General features: G+C 45.5%; 1 protein-coding gene across 14 annotated transcripts in view; it reads left to right on the top strand.

The window, feature by feature from the left end:
* Positions 1-67: 67 nt before the first annotated feature.
* PROM1 (prominin 1) overlaps positions 68-20,250 on the top strand; it is a 249,618-nt gene continuing 229,435 nt past the window's right edge. For 9 of the 14 annotated variants that reach the window (XR_008888448.1, XR_008888455.1, XR_008888454.1 and 6 more), the window contains exon 1: positions 69-234. The gene's annotated coding sequence lies outside the window, so the exon portion shown is untranslated. Of the gene's footprint in view, positions 235-4,055; positions 4,270-20,250 lie in introns of those variants that run through there. The other 5 variants (XR_008888451.1, XR_008888453.1, XR_008888450.1 and 2 more) reach the window with 2 other exon arrangements.

The raw sequence follows: 20,250 nt of genomic DNA, 5'->3' as shown, positions 1-20,250 counted from the left end.
ACTCTTCCTTCCAGTGAGTGCTCAATGAGGATGCAGCAGATAGACTCACTGCAGGAGAGGAAACCTAGCAGCTAGGCACTGCCATAGATCCGGCAAGTCATTCCTGACCCTAGGGGGGGGGCATCTCATCAATGACATAGCGCACATTCCACTGCATACAGACACTTCCACTACTGAATGGAACATAAAGCGACGCATGCTATCCCCTGCCTCTGGAGGGTCTATGCCTTCCAGGTAAGTCTACTACCTACCTGTACTCCGAGCACAATGCACTTGTAGAATACATGTCACGCTGCGGTCTTCAAAATGCCCCAGAAGGTCTCAGGATGGTCCTGCCAGTCACTAGGTTAGGATGCCCTTGCTCGAGGACAGGTGAATTATTCCGGATGGCTGGCGCTGTGATTGACACCTGTGCCCAGACGAGGATACAAAGTCTGGCGATTTAACCCGTTCATTGTGGGAATTATCCAGTAGTTCTCCTTGCATTTTGGGAAATTGCATTTTAGGGGATTAACCAGTCGGTGTACAAACGCTTTTGAACTACTGCCCCCAGCAGATGCTTTTTTTTTTTCTTCCCTCCACCTGTTGTATTTTTTTGTGACTGTTTTTTTTCTTCCTGCCATTAATATAATTTCACGCCTGCTTCGGTTGTGACTTTAAGCCCCAGCGAGGGGGATTGAATCCTGGAGACGGGGAAGGAGAGGGTGGGGGGGATAATAATGATTTGCTGTTCCCGCTTAGATCCCGAATTCACATGCCAGGGGGGGGAAAACAGCATAAGGGGTGGTCTGAGAGTTGTAATTGAGAATCCACCTACTGACCTGCAAAGCTGCCTCGTAGTGAACACCTGGAGTAGTTGTTAACCCTTGCTTTGCCACCAGCTAGCCAATACTTTAAAGCAGTGTTTCCTAACTGGGGTGCCTCCAGCTGTTGAAAAACTACAACTTCCAGCATGCCCGGACAGCCTTTGGCTGTCCGGGCATGCTGGGAGTTGTAGTTTTTCAACAGCTGGAGGCACTCCGGTTGGGAAACACTACTCTAAAGGGTTTATTTTCTAATGCAGTTTGCAAGTCTACCCCATGCTGTTACTTTACGGATTCCAGGAGTCGTGTATGAGGATCGGAATTGCATACCTTACTTTCTCCTAATAATCTAGACCTATTTTCCTATTACGATAACACGGTGTCCTCACTGTCCATCTCCTCTAATTCCTATGAAAAAATAAAGGAAAGGAAGTTGAACCTTTTTTTTTTCTTTGTAAGGCTGCGTTCCTGCCCTTATTGATCGTATCTGTCGGCATTAGAGATGAGCGAATTTACAGTAAATTCGATTCGTCACAAACTTCTCGGCTCGGCAGTTGATGACTTATCCTGCATAAATTAATTCAGCTTTCAGGTGCTCCGGTGGGCTGGAAAAGGTGGATACAGTCCTAGGAAAGAGTCTCCTAGGTCTGTATCCACCTTTTCCAGCCCATCGGAGCACCTGAAAGCTGAACTCATTTATGCAGGATATGTCATCAACTGCCGAGCCGAGAAGTTCGTGACGAATCGAATTTACTGTAAATTCGCTCATCTCTAGTCGGCATCTTATTGAAAACGGGATGCTGAGGTATAAGGCTAGGTTCACACTGCGGAATGTCCAGAGGGAAGATTCCGAGTGTGACCAGCGCCGACTGAATCAGTTGGCGCTAGGGCCAGGCGGACATTGCAGTCCCCAATAGACTGCAATGCATTCCACGAGAATTTACGCCTGAAGAATGAGCAACGCCATTCTTCAGGCGGAAATTTTTAAAGCAGATTTTCCATTCACAAATTCCGCTTCAAAAATTCTGAGGTCTGAATTTGTGAACGGAAAACCCATTCACTAGACTATAAATTTTAGTAAGCAGAATTTCTGCCTGCAATTTCAAAGCGGAATTGCAGGCGGAATTTTAGTGTGAACCTAGCCTAATAGGAGCAGTGGACTCCATTCACTTCTATGGTCGAACAGTCTAGAAGTCGAATCTAGTGACTCCTTTTGGGATGTATGCGCTATTTAACCAACAGCCCCCCTTATTTGCCCATATAAGTGTATGAGGTCCGCTGCTCAGGTTAACAGTATACGTCACCATCCCAATTTTCGGCGGGATGCCAACGCATATGATTAATGGGGGGCAGGAGCGCTGTGTGGATCTAGCTAGCCTAACTGCCAGAAAGAATGAGATGCTGTGCCCTCGGTAAGAAAAGCTAGGTGACCATATGGCCATCGTTATGGGGGAGATTTATCAAAACTTGTGCAAAAGAAAAGTTGCCCATAGCAACCAATCCGATTGCCTCTTTCACTTTGCAGAGGATTTGTTAAAAATGAAAGCGATCTGATTGGTTGCTATGGGCAACTGGGCAACTTTTCCTTTGCACATGTGTTGATAAATCTCCCCCTATAACTCTTACAGGCTTGGTCATCCGGCTTCACTAAAGTCATGAACTACAAGTGTGGAATAAGGATATATCGATGTATAGCTATAGAGATTCGGAAGTTTCACATATGGCATGGGGGACCTATAAGGCTATGCTCACTGGGCACAATTTCTGTGTGTATTGAAATTCGCATGGAAGTTCTGCATAGGGGAGATTTATCAAAACCTGTGCACAGGAACAGTTGCCCATAGCAACCAATCAGATTGTTTCTTTCATTTTTAACAAGGCCTCTGCAAAATGAAAGAAGTGATCCGATTGGTTGCTATGAGCGACTTTTCCTTTGCACAGGTTTTGATAAATCTCCCCCCATGTGTTTCCAGCCTATTCACTTCAGTGGGATTACGCAGTCCCATTCACATTGCAGAATTTTCACTGCGGACATTCCAGAGCTAAAATTCCGCATTCCACCTTCCGCAATAATATAAGTCATGTCTTATGGCTTTTTTTCTCTCCAAAAAATGCTAATTTGGTGCAAACTTCATGTGAAATTTGCTTGGATTGGAGGGGAAGGAGACACAGCTTGCGCTGGTTGGTGCCATTTCTGAGGAAAACATACACGGTCTGTATTTTTGCTGCAGATCTGATGCAGATTTGCTGCTGCAGATTTTGATGCCCAATGATACAAGCATTCTGCTAGCATTTCCTGTTGCTCTATTAGATTGTCTTCCTACCTTTAAGGCTAGGTTCAGACTACGGAATCTCCGGGCAGAAAATTTCCGGCCGGAGATTCCGAGTGCGGCCAGCGCTGACTGAATCAGTCGGCGCTAGGACCACACGGACACTGCAGTCTCCAATAGACTGCAATGTGTTCCGCGCGGATTTCCGCCTGAAGAAAGAGCAACCCCTTTCTTCAGGCGGAAATTTCCAAGCCGATTTTCCGTTCACAAATTCCGCTTCACAAATTCCGAAGTGTGAATTTGTGATCGGAAACCCATTCACTACACTATACTTTTTAGCAAGTGGAATTTCCGCCGGCAATTTCAAAGAGGAATTGCCGGCGGAAATTCCGTAGTCTGAACCTAGCCTAAGTCTTCTAAAATAATTACCCCTAAATCCCTTTCCTCAGATACTGAGGTCAGGGCTGTGTCACATAGTCGCAATGTGGTAGCTTGGGGGGTGTAGGGTATGGGTAGTGTAGCTGTGCAGCTAATAAAGGGTGTTTGTTAACCCTTGCTATTCGTGACGCCAGGGTGGGGGCTCCTCAATAAAGCTTTTCCTACCGCCGCCCTTCCCTGGAACGATAGGGAGGTAGATGATACTGAGTTTAAGTAGATAGTAATAATGGATTTTCCACAACCGGAAAGCTTCTGTAAACAGCTTAACTTTACTGAAGATTTTCTGTACACTTCATCAACATAACAGTCTCTCATCAATACAGCTTCCTTTTGGAGATTGACAATGGTTGGGACTTTAGCTTTAAGAGTCTCTAGACTATTGCGCTGCTCCACTGGACTTGGAGAATTAGTTGCGGTCCAGTAGTCAGGCTAGTATTAGCAGAAATTAATATAAGACTCACGATTTTGGTTCTGCTGAGGCCGTAGGTTTTGAGGCCTAGCGTGTCGTTGAATGTTGAGTAGCACCGTCCTGTTAGTCCGGCATCCACGAGAGCAGCAACCCAAGAGAGCGATAATTGGACGCAGCTCCCTCATATGGGCAGGGGCTGGACTAAAGCTTATTGGTCCATACGGATGTCAATCACCATTACAGAGAATGCTGGGTAACACGTGACCCAAGGACCTCCTAAGGTCCTACAACATACCATAGAGGATACTAACCTGGTCACATGATCGAAGGTCTTGCAACGCTGAACAAGGTAAGTACTATACATTCCTATATAATATAGATAGAATTACTAATATATATATATACATTTATTAATATACAAGTTAGACTTAAGGAGAGGTGACTAGGGGCTGTCCCACCTGAGGAACCCTACCTGAACGTAGTTACTCTGACTTTGGGGACCTCTACACTAGGTACTGGATGCAATACGGTACCGGGACACCACATATACCAATGGTCTCCAACCTGCGGACCTCCAGATGTTGCAAAACTACAACTCCCAGCATGCCTGGGCAGCCTTTGGCTGTCCGGGCATGCTGGGAGTTGTAGTTTTGCAACATCTGGAGGTCCGCAGGTTGGAGACCACTGGTCTATACCCTGCCCTTGGGTTTTTACGCCCCAGGTGCATTATCTTGCACTTATTCACATTCAACTTTAGTTGCCAGCATTCTGACTATTCCTCTATTTTACCCAAATCCTTTTCCATTTGGCGTATCCCTCCGTAACATCAACCCTGTTACAAATCTTTGTGTCATCAGCAAAAAGACCAATACCTTACCATCGACACCTTCTGCAGTATCACTGATAAGATACTGTGTCTCACCTCACCAAAATCTGCTGAAGAAAATCTGCAGCACAAATACACAAGTTATGTGATGAATAGGACTTGTGCGCAAAACTTGTTGGGTGTTGTAGGGTTGCCTAAGCAACAGTACCATACTGAATAATCTGCATCTCACTGCACCAATGTTTGCAAAACGGGCTGACGACCTTGGCTTCCACATGAATGAATCACATAATGGAAAAAAACGCAGGGGATAAAACGGAAAAACACCTATACTTAACCCCACAAATTAAAGGGGTACTCTGGCGCTAAGACATCTTATCCCCTATCCAAAGCATAGGGGATAAGATGCCTGATCGCGGGGGTCCCGCCGCTGGGGACCTCCGTGATCTTCCACACCGCACCCTGTTAGAATCAGTCCTCAGTCTGATTACTGACGATCACGGGGACGGAGCATAGTGATGTCACAGCTCCGCCCCGAGTGACGTCACGCTCTGCCCCCTCAATGCAAGGCTATGGGAGGAGGCTGATTCTAAGCGTGGAAGATCACGAGGGTCCCCAGCGGCGGGTCCCCCGCGATCAGGCATCTTATCCCCTATCCTTTGGATAGGGGATAAGATGTCTTAGCACCGGAGTACCCCTTTAACACCACAAAAACTGCATCTTGGAGAGCAAAATTAGGGCAGTTTTTTCTGGCTTTTTTTTTTTTCCCAGGTAAAAAAAACAAACAAGTTTTGTGGAGTCGCAGCCTTACACTTCAAGATAAGGTCACACTTGCCGTATTCTTCATATTTGGGACGCAGATCATGCTGTATGGTACTGATGCTGAGGTAACCCTACAACACCCAACAAGTTCCATGCACAAGTCCTATTCATCACATAACTTGCTGGGGGATACCTCGGATCTGTACTGGGACCCAATTCATTTACTATCTTATCAGTGATACTGCAGAAGGTCTCGATGGTAAGGTATTGGTCTTTTTGCTGATGACACAAACATTTGTAACAGGGTTGATGTTCCTGGAGGGATACGCCAAATGGATAAGGATTTGGGTAAACTAGAGGAATAGTCAGAACTCTGGCAACTAAAGTTTAATGTGAATAAGTGCAAGATAATGCACCTGGGGTGTAAAAACCCAAGGGCAGAGTATAGACTATGTGATACAGTCCTGACCTCAGTATCTGAGGAAAGGGATTTAGGAGTCATTATTTAAGAAGACTTAAAGGTAGGAAGACAATGTAATAGCGCAGCAGGGAATTCTAGCAGAATGCTTAGATGTATAGGGAGAGGTATAAGCAGTAGAGGGACGTGCTCATGGGTGTATAGGGTGAGGTATTAGCAGTAGAGTGAGAAGTGCTCATGCCGCTGTACCGAACACTGGTGAGACCTCGCTTGGAGTATTGTGCGCAGTACTGGAGGCCGTATCTCCAAAAGGATATAGATATTTTGGTGAGAGTTCAGAGAAGAGCTATGAAACTAGTCCATGAGTTGAAGGATAATAATTATCAGGAAATATTAAAGGACCTTAACATGTATAGTTCAGAAGAAAGACAAGACTGAGGGATATGATAGAAACTTTTAAAAACATAAAGAGAATGAACAAAGAATGAGGGGATATTTAAAAAAAGAAAACTACCACAAGAGGACATCGTTTTATATTAGAGGGGTAAAGGTTTCTGCAGTAATATCAGGAAGTATTACTTTACTGAGAGAGTAGTGGATGCATGGAATAGCCTTCCTGCAGAAGTGGCTGCTGCAAATACAGTGAAGGAGTTTAAACATGCATGGGATAAGCATAAGGCTATCCGCCATATAAGATGGGGATAAGCATAAGGCTATACTTCATATGAGATAGGACCAATGACTATTAATAAGTATTCAGAATATTGGGCAGACTAGATGGGCTGAATGGTTCTTATCTGCCGACACATTCTATGTTTCTATTTTCACACACTGTGGAAAAAATCTTCAGAAGATCCTTGTGGAAGTGCACCTGAGGTGTGGATTACAAATCTACAGCATGCCAATTTTTTTTGTGTTGGAAACACTGGGAATTTATTGCAGATTTTCCCTTCAATAAATTTGCAATACCATTGTGGATTTTTAAACCTTTTGTTTTAGTTTAAAGTGTACCTGTCGTTAACAAAAACCGTTGATTTAATGCAGATAATACCATTATATGGATATTTGTAATACACATTGATTAATTTTTTTATTTTATATTTTTGGATGAAAAAATACTGTCCATGCAGCCATTGCCTGTGTGTCTCTATGAGCAGTCCCAATACAGGGAGTGATTGCAGGGCATGCAGGGCTCTGTGCAGGCTCCTGGCTTGTCATTCTGATGTGTGAGCCGGGAGCATGTCATAGAGCCTCACTGCACAGAGCCCTGCTTGTCCTCAGTGTACAGAGCCCTGCTTGTCCTCAGTGCACAGAGCCCTGCTTGTCCTCAGTGCACAGAGCCCTGCTTGTCCTCAGTGCACAGAGCCCTGCTTGTCCTCAGTGTACAGAGCCCTGCTTGTCTTCAGTATAAAGAGCCCTGCTTGTCTTCAGTGTACAGAGCCCTGCTTGTCCTCAGTGTACAGAGCCCTGCTTGTCCTCAGTGTACAGAGTCCTGCTTGTCCTCAGTGTACAGAGTCCTGCTTGTCCTCAGTGTACAGAGTCCTGCTTGTCCTCAGTGTACAGAGTCCTGCTTGTCCTCAGTGTACAGAGCCCTGCTTGTCCTCAGTGTACAGAGCCCTGCTTGTCCTCAGTGTACAGAGCCCTGCTTGTCCTCAGTGTACAGAGCCCTGCTTGTCCTCAGTGTACAGAGCCCTGCTTGTCCTCAGTGTGCAGAGCCCTGCTTGTCCTCAGTGTGCAGAGCCCTGCTTGTCCTCAGTGTGCAGAGCCCTGCTTGTCCTCAGTGTGCAGAGCCCTGCTTGTCCTCAGTGTGCAGAGCCCTGCTTGTCCTCAGTGTGCAGAGCCCTGCTTGTCCTCAGTGTGCAGAGCCCTGCTTGTCCTCAGTGTGCAGAGCCCTGCTTGTCCTCAGTGTGCAGAGCCCTGCTTGTCCTCAGTGTGCAGAGCCCTGCTTGTCCTCAGTGTGCAGAGCCCTGCTTGTCCTCAGTGTGCAGAGCCCTGCTTGTCCTCAGTGTGCAGAGCCCTGCTTGTCCTCAGTGTGCAGAGCCCTGCTTGTCCTCAGTGTGCAGAGCCCTGCTTGTCCTCAGTGTGCAGAGCCCTGCTTGTCCTCAGTGTGCAGAGCCCTGCTTGTCCTCAGTGTGCAGAGCCCTGCTTGTCCTCAGTGTGCAGAGCCCTGCTTGTCCTCAGTGTGCAGAGCCCTGCTTGTCCTCAGTGTGCAGAGCCCTGCTTGTCCTCAGTGTGCAGAGCCCTGCTTGTCCTCAGTGTGCAGAGCCCTGCTTGTCCTCAGCGTGCAGAGCCCTGCTTGTCCTCAGCGTGCAGAGCCCTGCTTGTCCTCAGCGTGCAGAGCCCTGCTTGTCCTCAGCGTGCAGAGCCCTGCTTGTCCTCAGCGTGCAGAGCCCTGCTTGTCCTCAGCGTGCAGAGCCCTGCTTGTCCTCAGCGTGCAGAGCCCTGCTTGTCCTCAGCGTGCAGAGCCCTGCTTGTCCTCAGCGTGCAGAGCCCTGCTTGTCCTCAGCGTGCAGAGCCCTGCTTGTCCTCAGCGTGCAGAGCCCTGCTTGTCCTCAGCGTGCAGAGCCCTGCTTGTCCTCAGCGTGCAGAGCCCTGCTTGTCCTCAGCGTACAGAGCCCTGCTTGTCCTCAGCGTACAGAGCCCTGCTTGTCCTCAGCGTACAGAGCCCTGCTTGTCCTCAGCGTACAGAGCCCTGTTTGTCCTCAGCGTACAGAGCCCTGCTTGTCCTCAGCGTACAGAGCCCTGCTTGTCCTCAGCGTACAGAGCCCTGCTTGTCCTCAGCGTACAGAGCCCTGGTTGTCCTCAGCGTACAGAGCCCTGCTTGTCCTCAGTGTACAGAGCCCCGCTTGCTTGTCCTCAGTGCACAGAGCCCTGCTTGTCCTTAGTGTAGAGCCCTGCTTGTTCTCAGTGTACAGAGCCCTGCTTGTCCTTAGTGTAGAGCCCTGCTTGTCCATAGTTTACAGAGTCCTGCTTTTTCTTTTGTGTACAGAGCCCTGCTTGTTCTTTAGTGTAGAGAGCTCTGCTTGTTCTCAGTGTACAGAGCCCTGCTTGTCTTCAGTGTACAGAGCCCTGCTTGTCTTCAGTGTACAGAGCCCTGATTATCCTCAGTGTACAGAGCCCTGATTGTCCTCAGTTTACAGAGCCCTGATTGTCCTCAGTGTACAGAGTCCTGCTTGTCCTCAGTGTACAGAATCCTGCTTGTCCTCAGTGTACAGAGTCCTGCTTGTCCTCAGTGTACAGAGTCCTGCTTGTCCTCAGTGTACAGAGTCCTGCTTGTCCTCAGTGTACAGAGCCCTGCTTGTCTTCAGTGTACAGAGCCCTGCTTGTCTTCAGTGTACAGAGCCCTGCTTGTCTTCAGTGTACAGAGCCCTGCTTGTCTTCAGTGTACAGAGCCCTGCTTGTCTTCAGTGTACAGAGCCCTGCTTGTCTTCAGTGTACAGAGCCCTGCTTGTCTTCAGTGTACAGAGCCCTGCTTGTCTTCAGTGTACAGAGCCCTGCTTGTCTTCAGTGTACAGAGCCCTGCTTGTCTTCAGTGTACAGAGCCCTGCTTGTCTTCAGCGTACAGAGCCCTGCTTGTCCTCAGCGTACAGAGCCCTGCTTGTCCTCAGCGTACAGAGCCCTGCTTGTCCTCAGCGTACAGAGCCCTGGTTGTCCTCAGCGTACAGAGCCCTGCTTGTCCTCAGTGTACAGAGCCCCGCTTGCTTGTCCTCAGTGCACAGAGCCCTGCTTGTCCTTAGTGTAGAGCCCTGCTTGTTCTCAGTGTACAGAGCCCTGCTTGTCCTTAGTGTAGAGCCCTGCTTGTCCATAGTTTACAGAGTCCTGCTTTTTCTTTTGTGTACAGAGCCCTGCTTGTTCTTTAGTGTAGAGAGCTCTGCTTGTTCTCAGTGTACAGAGCCCTGCTTGTCTTCAGTGTACAGAGCCCTGCTTGTCTTCAGTGTACAGAGCCCTGATTATCCTCAGTGTACAGAGCCCTGATTGTCCTCAGTTTACAGAGCCCTGATTGTCCTCAGTGTACAGAGTCCTGCTTGTCCTCAGTGTACAGAATCCTGCTTGTCCTCAGTGTACAGAGTCCTGCTTGTCCTCAGTGTACAGAGTCCTGCTTGTCCTCAGTGTACAGAGTCCTGCTTGTCCTCAGTGTACAGAGCCCTGCTTGTCTTCAGTGTACAGAGCCCTGCTTGTCTTCAGTGTACAGAGCCCTGCTTGTCTTCAGTGTACAGAGCCCTGCTTGTCTTCAGTGTACAGAGCCCTGCTTGTCTTCAGTGTACAGAGCCCTGCTTGTCTTCAGTGTACAGAGCCCTGCTTGTCTTCAGTGTACAGAGCCCTGCTTGTCTTCAGTGTACAGAGCCCTGCTTGTCTTCAGTGTACAGAGCCCTGCTTGTCTTCAGTGTACAGAGCCCTGCTTGTCTTCAGTGTACAGAGCCCTGCTTGTCCTCAGCGTACAGAGCCCTGCTTGTCCTCAGCGTACAGAGCCCTGCTTGTCCTCAGCGTACAGAGCCCTGGTTGTCCTCAGCGTACAGAGCCCTGCTTGTCCTCAGTGTACAGAGCCCCGCTTGCTTGTCCTCAGTGCACAGAGCCCTGCTTGTCCTTAGTGTAGAGCCCTGCTTGTTCTCAGTGTACAGAGCCCTGCTTGTCCTTAGTGTAGAGCCCTGCTTGTCCATAGTTTACAGAGTCCTGCTTTTTCTTTTGTGTACAGAGCCCTGCTTGTTCTTTAGTGTAGAGAGCTCTGCTTGTTCTCAGTGTACAGAGCCCTGCTTGTCTTCAGTGTACAGAGCCCTGCTTGTCTTCAGTGTACAGAGCCCTGATTATCCTCAGTGTACAGAGCCCTGATTGTCCTCAGTTTACAGAGCCCTGATTGTCCTCAGTGTACAGAGTCCTGCTTGTCCTCAGTGTACAGAATCCTGCTTGTCCTCAGTGTACAGAGTCCTGCTTGTCCTCAGTGTACAGAGTCCTGCTTGTCCTCAGTGTACAGAGTCCTGCTTGTCCTCAGTGTACAGAGCCCTGCTTGTCTTCAGTGTACAGAGCCCTGCTTGTCTTCAGTGTACAGAGCCCTGCTTGTCTTCAGTGTACAGAGCCCTGCTTGTCTTCAGTGTACAGAGCCCTGCTTGTCTTCAGTGTACAGAGCCCTGCTTGTCTTCAGTGTACAGAGCCCTGCTTGTCTTCAGTGTACAGAGCCCTGCTTGTCTTCAGTGTACAGAGCCCTGCTTGTCTTCAGTGTACAGAGCCCTGCTTGTCTTCAGTGTACAGAGCCCTGCTTGTCTTCAGTGTACAGAGCCCTGCTTGTCTTCAGTGTACAGAGCCCTGCTTGTCTTCAGTGTACAGAGCCCTGCTTGTCTTTAGTGTACAGAGCCCTGCTTGTCTTTAGTGTACAGAGCCCTGCTTGTCTTTAGTGTACAGAGCCCTGCTTGTCTTGCCCTCACTTCCTGCATTTGGACTCCTCACAGAGACACACAAATAGCTGCAGAGACAAAAATATACACATTTTTAACCAATGTTTATTACAAATATACATATAATGTTATTTTCTACATTATATAAAAAGGTTTTATTAACGACAGGTACACTTTAATATGCATTATCCACACTAAAATCTGCAGAACAAAATCCACACCAGGTTGTGAATGAATAGATACAGAAATGCTGCAGCTTTTTCCACTGCATGTGGCTGTACCCCTAGGCTATGATCACACAAGGGAATTTCTGTTCAGTATCCTGCATTGGAATTCCATACGGTGATTCCGCAGCAGCAGAGCCACATTGATATGAATGGGATTCTGCTGCTCTGTGCACACAGCAGAATTTCTGCAACAGATGTTTCTGCTGCGGAAATCCCAATTCTGGAGCCTGCAGAAAGAATAGACATAGTCGATTCTTTCTGCAAAGTCCGCATGGAAATGCATTCTTGTCTGTGTGATGATGCATTTCCAAGTGACCGTATGTCAGGGCAATGTCCGCACAGAAAATCTTCGTACCCACTTTCCACGGACAGCAAAGCTAGGAACGCTTGGGAATGAGCCATCTCATAGACGGCAATGCATTTCCTTCTGGAGTCCGCAAAATCATTAAACCATGTGAACAGAGCAGCAGAATCCTGTTAATATCAATGGGACTCATGTGGAAGATTCATGTGAAATCTGCTGTTGAAATCCTGATTCCACAGGATTTCCTTGCGCTGCCATTTTCTGCCGGGCGCTCCAGTGTCTGTGGAATGTCCCCACAAAGATTTTCTGTGTGGACATTCCACTATGTGAACATAGCCTAAGGCTATGAATATTCCTCATGGACACTCCAGGAATTATCGGGATTCTGCTGCCCTGTTCACACGGCCGACATTCCGATTTCGTGTCCGCTGAAAGAATAGTCAGGTCTATTCTTTCTGCTGAGTCCGCAAGGAAATACATTGCCATTTATGAGACTGCACATTCTTGAGCGGTCCTAGCGCCCGCACATTTTTCGCTCGTGTGGACCCGGCCTAAGGCAACATTCACACATGTCTGCATGGAAAATCTCTGGGCTGACATACTGCAGGCCGCGGGTGTCGGCAAAATGTGTCAGCGCTAGGACCGCGCGGAAATGTGCTGTCTCTTATAGATGGCTAAGCATTTCCTTGCAAATTCCGTAGAGAGAATTGACATGGGAATTTTCTATCCTATAACATTGAACCGGCTCAATGTTTCTGGGGATTTCGCTCGGAAATGCATTGGTATTTATGAAGATGGCGCTAGAGCCACCGAAACAAGAAAATGTGCAAAGTGTCCAGGTACCCACCATGATGGCAGTGGCATTCTCTGGCCTTTTTCAGCAGAATTACATGCCCTGCTATACTCATGGGTGGTTTGAAGAACATACTAATCAATACCTGAATCCGACTGAACAGCTTTGGGATGTGCTGAAAAAACACATGATCCATGAAAGCTGCATCTCACATTAGGGGGACCTACATCAACGTTCTCCAAGCAAATGGTAAAGCATACGGTATACAGTGTCCCTCCTCCTCAACAGCTCAGTCTATACTGTGGGGGCTGAAGTATAGGAAGAAAGGCTGGTGCTACAGAGGTACTGGCTGAATCCGGGAGGATAGATATTAGAGATATAGTACATCTTGCTAATCATCTCTGTTGCACCATCTTACAACTACCCTCAATAAACTCATGGCAGGAAGGTAAGCATTATCATAAAGAGCTCCCCCAATATGATATTAGGTATTATCATGGTCGTATATAACATCATTCATGAAAATATTTTTTTATTTTTTACAATACCAGAATTTCTTCCCTGTTGTTTTTGTATTGTGATAAAAAAATTAGTTTGCCCTGGCCCTGCACTGGCTGTTCAATTTATTCAATTATTCAATTTACAGGTATTTCACTCTAGGACATTTAGGATATATACACAAGATGTGCTTCAGGTATCTGTAAGATGAGGGGCTGCACCTCTCTTGATCTAGAGAGAGCCCAGCCCCCCAAATTAATTCCCTCATATTTGCAGCCACTGGAGGTACAGTGGTCCCTCAAGTTACAATATTAATTGGTTCCAAGACGACCATTGTATGTTGAAACCATTGTATGTTGAGACCAGAACTTTATGGAAACCTGGTATTTGGTTCTGAAGCCACTAAAATGTCATCCAAAAATAGGAAAAAGTGAGGATTAAAGAAAGTAGATAACTAATACAGATAAAGCAATTACTTACATATAAAAGTAAGAAAGATCTGCTGGGAGCTGTAAATCACTGTCTATGTCAGTGTTTCCCAACCAGGGTGCCTCCAGCTGTGGCAAAACTATAACTCCCAGCATGCCCGGACAGCCAAAGGCTGTCCGGGCATGCTGGGAGTTGTAGTTTTGCAACAGCTGGAGGCACCCTCTTTGGGAAACACTTGTCTATGTAGAGGACAGAAGCTTCTTCAGGGTACTGTACAGAACATGCAATGTCCTAAAAAAGTTAAATGGAGCCGCCCCTTGCTTGGTGTCCAGAGGAGCAGCTAACCCTGGTACAGGTGAAGAGTACAGAACATGTAATACCTCCCTGTACTGTAGGGGGCGCTACCAGACAGCCAGTCAGTGCATGCACTTCAATAATACAGGTAAGAGTAGTACAGAACATGTAATACCTCCCTGTACTGTAGGGGACGCTACCAGACACCAGTCAGTGCATGTACTTCTATAATACAGGTAAGAGTAGTACAGAACATGTAGTACCTCCCTGTACTGTAGGGGGAGCTACCAGACACCAGTCAGTGCATACACTTCAGTAATACAGGTAAAGAGTACAGAACATGTAATAGCTCTCTGTACTGTAGGGAGGCGCTACCAGACACCAGTCAGTACATGCACTTTAGGACTACAGGGGTATTACCAGTGAAATGTCCATTCTGATTGGTTAGTTCTACCAGCAATTGACACGTTTCGCAGATTCCATAGCATTGTATGTTGAGTCTGGGTTCAAGTTACAGTGGTCCAGAAAAGACCATTGTATGTTGAAACTATTGTATGTTGAGGCCATTGTAAGTTGAGGGATCACTGTGGTTTGGAAGCCAAGCACAGCCAAGTCAAATGTTTTATGGAGTTTGCATAACTCTCATTACAATAACACTGTAGCACTGCAAGCTATGCTGTTTACACAACTCCTGTTAAAGTAAATAGCAGTTATATAAACTGTGTAAAACAGTCCAAATCCTCTACCTGTGCAAAATTTGTATCCACACAGCAAGAAAGAGATATGGAACAAGGCTTGGCGAGGGAAGCTGGACCCTGACTGTCAATTAAACAGGAATGGGATAGGGAGCAAGAAGGCCTTCCAGCACTCAGCATTTCAGGGGCTATGGAACGCCTCTTCGGTGCTTAAAAGCAAAGAATATCAGCATTTTAGTTTGGAACATAAAATGCATCAAAAAGATTTCCTTGTTATTGTACAGTTTGTGTGCATTTGTTTCATGTTTATACATGTATTTCTGCAACATTACAAAAACAACAACAAAATTAAGTGTATCTGTCATTTGTAAAAAACCTGCATGATTTTGTTAGATTATGTAATAATCAGAGAGCGGAGATTCAGCCTGGGAGGTGGCGGCGGCGGTAGGACCCCGCGGCAATGCACCGTCATCATTGACGGCTATGCAGTACTCGCGTAATTCCGCTCAAAGAATGAACATGTTCTTTCTTTGAGCAGAACAATTTCAGTGGCGGAATTGTCCATGAAAGACCCATTCACACTGATGTTAAAGTTCACTGCGCGTAATTCTGATTGGGAATAACGTGGTGTAAATGTACCCTTACTAGGTCAGCTGACTATGCTTACCTTCCTTACCACTGGTGCCACGCACCGCTACTATCTGGCCCGAAGGGCCAGTCACTACCACTCAATGGAGCAACCTGGCTCCCATTGGAGAGTTGGAGGATACAATCTTATTCTAAAAACAGAAATTTTAGACTCAATTCTCTGGTTTTAACCCTTTAGAACTATGTAAAGTGATGACCTCTTTGTTGGAGTAGAGTGATTTACTTTTTTATACTAATTGTTGAAATACATTTTGATGGTTAGATAAGGGGTTAGAACAGATGGTCTTGTGGGGTATTCATGGGATGTTGTGGTTAGTAACTACGAAAAGTGGTCAAAGAAAGCCCCTCAAGGCTCAATGATACACGTAGGAAGCAATGGCTAAGCTGTCTAGTACAACCTTACAGAGCTACTATAGAAGAAAGTGTTACTTCTGTCTATGATGGGAAGGTGAAGACTATACCATATCTTACTGTGTAGCTGCCCCATGTCCACCTCAGGAACTGTCCAAAATAGGCATGGAATCATTAGAAGAGCAATAGAAGAAAGCATGACAGTGACCTGGTTTTTCTTTAGATCATGTGATTGGATGGGTGTATAAGCATTGCTTTCCAAAAAAAAAAAAAAGATGGCACCAGGATGTACAATGAGAGTAAGAAGAAAAGCCGATGGAGGTAGTGGAATCTTCTGGGCAGTGTTCTTGAAAACCTTGGGTCTTGACATTCAATTGAATTTTGGCATGTACCACCTATCCCCAAATATGGTTGCAGATCAAGTACACCCCTTTAAATGAACAGTATTCCCTAATGGCAGTGGTCTCTTTCAGCAGGATAACGTGTCCTACCACCAGTTTAAGGAACATGACAAAGTGTCGACTGGGCCTCCAAATTCCCTTCTAGAAACACTTGACTGAGCACAGTACATAAGCGGATGGAGGCCATATGGCTCCTTAATAAAGTGTAATATGATTCCTGCGTGGTGCTCTTAGGCTCTGTGCATACAGCTGTGCCGCATGTATAGGGCCTTATTTTTTTAAATAAAGGATGCAGAGGTCAAACTTATGTTACTTTTCTGCCCTTTGTTTTTTGTATTTATTAACAATTGATGTCTATAATTAAAATGGGTGATTGGCAATGATCGGTGGCTGCTAAGAAACTGCATGGCATCAACTCAGCATTTCTATCACTGAGGTATAAGACTTGGGAATGTCATGCATTGAATGATGATCTCACATTTTTTGTCAGAAGGTCTTTAAAATGTAAAACGTGTGGGAGAGAGTAGAGAGAATTCCTGCCTGTAATCATTACTTTAAAGACACTTTGAGAGGACTATACAGTGTATACAGCCACTGAGAATGTCTTACAGCTCATGCTGTGTGGGTGTCAGCTAGATATCAAAATGACTGTTCCATTCCAGAATATAGCACATGTGGATAGAATATGTGATCAGCAGTGCGGACGGCAACTCAAATCCACAGGTTTAGTAGTTGGGAAGACAACACTGCCGAGTGTGACTTGGCTCATTACGGATAGGTTTACATCTCGATTTGTGCCTCCAAGGCAATGAAACATCGGGAAGCTGTCAAAATGACCTGCCAACATATCCATGCTCGGATAGGCACAGGCCCCATTCATTTCAATGGCCCAAGTATAGTCTACTATTAAGTCCTGGCCATTTTCCAAGTATAAGTATACAAGTTTTGACGGGGAAGAGTGGTTTGCGGAACTTTTCAATCCGAGACAAAACTCTGATATGTTTAGAAAATGACCCGAACATACTCATGATGTGGACTTAGCCTTATGGCTACAGCTGCTTCCCAACGTTGTGACTGTAGGGGGTGCAGTGGTTGCAGTAACAATTGGATCATGAATTTTTAGGAGGCCCAATAGTTAATGATGATACGTTAATGATGCAACATATTTCTAGGTCCTATTATATATGTTTATACGTGAAGGTTCTTATTCTGGGCAACAATGCAAGTCATGATCATTCTCTGCCTTCATATATGACCTAGGCTTCTACTGAATGTTGTTTGGTATGAATGACCTTCCAAGTATCACCAACAAGTGCAGGCCAGAACTATCACAAAGACCTTCAGCATTTGTTACATTTATTCTTGTCACTAAAAAGGGGCGGAACCTTTCAGAAAGGAAGGAGGAGTTTATTCTAGGCTAACTTCCCTAATAAGAGAGACAGTCCAGTTTTAGTGCAGCCTCTGTGCTGAGACAGTGCAGCCTCTCTTCTGAGACAGCATGGTTTTAAAAGTCATTGTTGTATAGAACTTCACCCTTCTTTGGAAACTGCAGAACCAGTGATACAAGAAGATGAGTTTTCCTGCCTCTAAAACAAGCAATACTGTAAGCCAAGAAGTTTATAGCCTACATCAGGAAGAAAGTAACAAAAACTAAAGAAATGACCACCTCCATAATCCCTAGGAAAATAAAAACACATTGCTTAAACCCTGCATGTCCAAAACCAAGCCTATCTTAAATCCATGTATAAGTACTTTGCCTCCAGCACAGAGGACTGTGAGCCCCCTAAGAGCACCCTAAACATTATGAGTTGGGGCACAGTAATAAGGAGTTAACTGGAGGAAGTAAGTGTAACCCCCTCTTTATAGCACTGATTTAAGTGTGTGGGAGCAATGATGGAAGCACTCCAGCCACCATGACCACTATGACACCATTCCCACCAGCACTTCTATTTCCATCTGCACATCCCATGGGCTGCTGCATCCACAGTAAAACTTTGGTTAAAACGGGAGCACTCAGTCTGCCTCCACTAGAGTGCTTGAACTTTGCCCTCATAATAATGAGGCCTCCAAAGAGTGTCTAACACTAAATCTTCTCATGGGTGCCAGAAAGAGGTTGCTCAGCAGAAAAAATCTAATATGTTTGAACTCCTTTTGTGTCAGATAGAAAGCCGGCTTCCCAGGTCAGTTGTCATCCATACACTGTCACAAATAACAGGATCTGTCTATGGGCAGCTCAAATTCTTTTTTGATATATTTTGTACTTATAGAACAGATAGGGTTGTGTTCTCACTGTGTACTTTACCTACCCCAGCATAGACAGTAATTCCTAAATATGTTGACAATTTAATTGGTCTCTCACATTTGGGGGTGTATTGCCTTCTCCAGTACAACCAATGCAACACTGAGTTAGAGCAATGCTGCCTATTATTAGAAATGCATTTATTGTATATCCCTGGCTTTGAATACATATGATGAATGATCTATTCAGAAGAACGCATCTCAATGCATTAGGACACAATGGCCCTCATTTACTTAGAAAATGGGGTTATAAGTCTATCTTGCTTTCTTATCCGACTGCTTTTTTCCCTGGTATTTATTATTATGTCGCATCCTGTTTGTCGCACGTGGGTTTTGTTGGTTTTGGTTTCCAACTCCTCTGAGTTGTCGGGAAAAAATCCACAACAATTCAACAAATTCGGGTTGGAAACCTTTATAAATACGTGGGAAAGCTCAGAAATGTCGGGTTACGCCCCTTTTTCGGGTTTGGGAGAATCCACATCGGGTCAGTGGGGAAAAAATGTTGCATCGTGTCGCAGACTGGCACACGATGTCTGCGACATGGCGCAGACAAAGATGCGCCAAAAAAACCCGACAAAAGAAGTCGGGTTTAGAATAGTAAATGAGGGTCAATGTGGACACAGTGAGCCACATTTCTTAATATGCAGTAAGAATAACCCTTAACGAAAGGAAGGTGTCTTTTTATTAGCATGAACTAGAGTCAACGTTACCATTATGGCACTTACTACATAATACATTCAGCCTGACTACTATCACTCTATACTTACATGTAACCTCATGGCTGTGATCCAAAATTTGGAGCACATTGGTAATACATTAAAAGGGTATTTCGGGTTTTCACTCTATTGTAAGTCTTTGAGTCCAAGTTATAACACTGTGTAATAGTTTTTTATTATCTTTCTGTGTCGCATTGTCCTTTTCTGATGCTGTTTGTCTGCCCCCAGCAGTTCTAGAGTCAGTGGCTTTCCAGATCAGTGTTGTCTCGGGCCTTTCCCGGCTTCCTATGCGGCCTTATAACTCGCATGATCACAGGGAGCTTGTCTCTTTTTAGTCTTTCCTGCCAAGCCAGTCCCCAATGACGTGTGTGGCATTTATGAATGTGACAGCGCTGAATGCGTCCCCCACTGTCACGTGATCTCTGAGATCACATGACAGGGGTGGGGGGGGAGGTGTTCACATTCATTTTAAGATTGCAATTGTTCTAACTTTACAATTACATTTCAAGCATCTTCCCTTTGCTACTGCCCCAAAAAATATGCCCATTAAAAAGGTGGAAAAAAATGGCTGAAAATGCGCCTTCAGTTTCATCTGAAGTTTGAGATTTATTGTTAAGCTCAGCAAGTGTATAATTTATTGTCAAATATGAAGCCTCCCAGACATGGATAGTGGCATTGGTCATTCACATTCCACATTTTTTGATACGTGATGTCACCTCTGCTAAACATATCATTTTAGAATCTGTAGTGATCACCGTACTGTATCTTTACATATATTACTATAATGTGAACGGCTCCAGAAACCATGTATGAGTTCTCTTGTCTCTGGAGACTATTGTCAGGATAATCTCATATATACAGAGTCAGCTTCCCAACCTTTCATCTCTTATCCTATTTCACAGCTGACCTCCGAAGCATCAATAAAGAAATGTATCGCTCTACCATGTCATGTTGCTTTTTAATTACTAAGAGGGTTAAATTGATCCTTTCATAGCCAACTCTTATACAATGGGCTCACATTTAGCTCCATGCCCTATGTAAACTCATAATGCCACTGCCGTCAGACTAGAATATTCATGCACAAGGGAGTTTATAGTGTACAGAGGAGTTTTTCCTTTTTTTTCTGCCAAATATTTGATTTTATAGGTTTTCCAATAAAATTTAATATAAATATAGCTATAGGGGATGTACTTGCACCTAGACTTTGACAGGACTCAAATGTCCCTCTGCCATATAAAAAAAAGCACTTCAAATGTCACATATAGCACAGACTGTGGTGTAGC

This window comes from Hyla sarda, chromosome 1 (assembly GCF_029499605.1).
Source record: "Hyla sarda isolate aHylSar1 chromosome 1, aHylSar1.hap1, whole genome shotgun sequence".
NCBI classification, from domain to species: Eukaryota; Metazoa; Chordata; class Amphibia; order Anura; family Hylidae; genus Hyla; species Hyla sarda.
Note: the sequence above shows the minus strand (reverse complement) of the source record. Positions and strands in the feature narration are given on the sequence as shown.